We start from the raw sequence: 2,610 nt of genomic DNA, 5'->3' as shown, positions 1-2,610 counted from the left end.
CTCATAAGACTTCTTCTCTAGACCCTTCGCCAGCTTCGTTGCCCTTCTCTGGACACGCTCCAGCACCTCAATGTCCTTCGTGTAGTGAGGGGCCCAAAACTGAACACAGGATTCGAGGTGCGGCCTCACCGGTGCCAAGTACAGGGGCAATATCCTGCAGAGCACAGCCCAAGCCGTTGGGATGTGCACGGCCATGGGTGTAGCAACTAAGGTCAGGGGCTGCCTGAAGCCTTTAGAGGTCTATGGAGAGTGTTCTGCATAAGAGACCCAATACATATTGGGTTATCTAGCCCTGGTGTAAGGCAGGCTTCCCCCTCACCTCGGGCTCCCAGCCTCCCACCGTCAAGGCAGGAGGGTTGGCTCCTTCATCCTCCACCGTATTGTCCCATCAGGACAGGACAACGCAAGCAGCCACCTCCCCAGAGCCCGCCCCAGCTTCTCACTTCTTTTGGGAAGGCTTCACATCAGGCTTACACCGCAGTGGTTTCCTATATAGCAATTCCAGTTCATGGAAGAGAGCATAACACCAGTTCGGTTTAGGTGGTGTTACCTGACTGGCGTCATGCATGCCAGCATGTCCCCATTTGTATGGTGAAACAGAGTAAGCTATGTCCAAATTAGGATTTCTAGGACGTTTTCTACTGCAAGCTCCTCTTCTGTATACACTGGGCACAGTTAAATAGATAAGCTTCATTGTTTAAGCAAACCCAACACCTTTTTTCTCCCCGTATCTCTTCGCTGTGCTTTAACACCAGGGAGCCTTGGGATTTACTTTCCTGGCAGCTCCATCACAAGACTCACTGCTCACATCTCCAGCACACCTTAAGCTGTCTCAGGAGCGCTGTCCTGACTCCATCCATGCACAGGTCAGCTTGAAAAGAGCTTTGTCCTGAAGGAGGGGAGATCAGAGAGCTCAGCTAGCCACAGGGTGAGAAAAGGTAGCCGCAAAAAGCAAGCAAACATTTCCTTCCTCCATTTTGGGAGTGGAAACCACCAGAGCCTAGCAAGTGTTTAAATAGCGCAAGTAAAAGCAGGAGAAGTTTAGAGCTGCACATGAAACTGTTACACAAGTTGGGAGGGAAAGTAATTCTCCGTATTTTAAAAACAAGAAGGAAGTTACTTTTGCTCGCTACTTCTTTTCCATCAAGTTTCATATTTCATTAAAATTCTAAAATGCAGCCAGGGAAGAAGGATTGTGCCACCCTGCCATCAGTATTCATATACACGTTTTTTAAACAAGTTTCTAAAGGCTGTAACGGTTGGAGTGGTACGGAACAGACCCCTCCGGACAGCCTCTTATTAAGCTGAAACTCCAGCAGGAAGCAGAGAAGGGAACAAGCTGACCCTGCCTCACCAGCAGCCCCCGCCGCCTCGCCCCGGCTGCGCCGCTGTACCTGCGCCCGCCGCAGCGAGAGGGGAGCGGGAAGGCTCAGCTGCCTTGGGCCGCCCCCAGCATCTGCTCCTTGCTCCTGCAAGGGGAGCTGAGCATGCGGCGGGGGCTCCGCGAGGAGGGGGGCGTTTTTTTTGCGGGGGCACGGCCAGGATGGAGCGATGCTGGGAATCCCGTAGACCACGCTGAGAAACCCCTGCGCTCCCCCCGGCAGCCAAGGCTTCCCCTTTGTTTCAGCACGGAGTCGTGCATGGAGCCTCCCAGTGCCTTCCAGTCAAGTCTTCAGCCAAGGCTAATTGCTGTCGGGTGTCAGCCAAAACACTTACTGCAACCGTTAGTGACAGGAGATGACACACCTTTCTCCTCTCGTTGTCACTCAAGGGGTTTTTTCTTCCTATCAACATTAACTGCGCTTGCTTTCGGAAGCCTTGGGGAGAAATGCTAATGCGAGCTTTGAAGCTGGAGGCGAAAAATCAGGCAACCCCCCAAGCTCCCTGGATGCTCAGCCTGAATCCCGTCCAAATCCGAGTACTTCTGGGTGATACGCCTCGGCCGAGCTTATCTCTGTCTGCCTCCACCACAGACAGATGCGGTCTCTCCTACTGGTCTGTCTCCTTTTAACACCCATGGAAAGCTGTCCATGTGGGAGCAAACAGACCCCAAATTTTACAATCTCTGCTGATAAAACAACAAAGCGGAGCGGAGGCTCAGGGAGATGTATAACCTTACAGCGAGCTTGAAACATTACCAGGTTAATTCGGTTAGAGGCGTAGGGGACACAGCAAGAAATGAGATGTGCCCAACGATTGCTGCAAGGAGAGGAGGCAGCTGATCTCCACCCACTGGTCTTAAAGATGGGGCTGATTTCAACTGTGGAGCAGGTCCAGGTTTCCAGACCCCTTGCTCAGCTTGCCTGCTGCTGGAGCTGTGGTTCCCCGCTTGATCAAAGCCCCTTCCAAAGGCTTTGGAGTTCAAAGGAGATGAGACCTTTAGGAAGTCCAAGTCTCTCTCTAACTGGAGGAGCTTGTCAAAAGCCTACCAGAGCATCTGACCCGCATTTCAGCCTCATGGGTCATCACCGTTTTGGCCGCGCGTCCTCCTTTCCCACCATCACCCCTCCCAGCTTCCCAGCCTCCCGGTTTCCCGGGACTGGAAGGCAGCCGTGGCGTTGGGGTACCCAGTCCTCAGGCCTCACCTCTCGCTCTCCCCCGGGGCTTCAT

The sequence above is a fragment of the Fulmarus glacialis genome, unplaced genomic scaffold (genome assembly GCF_000690835.1).
Source record: "Fulmarus glacialis isolate BGI_N327 unplaced genomic scaffold, ASM69083v1 scaffold17978, whole genome shotgun sequence".
Lineage (NCBI taxonomy): Eukaryota > Metazoa > Chordata > Aves > Procellariiformes > Procellariidae > Fulmarus > Fulmarus glacialis.
This window is presented reverse-complemented; position numbering follows the sequence as displayed.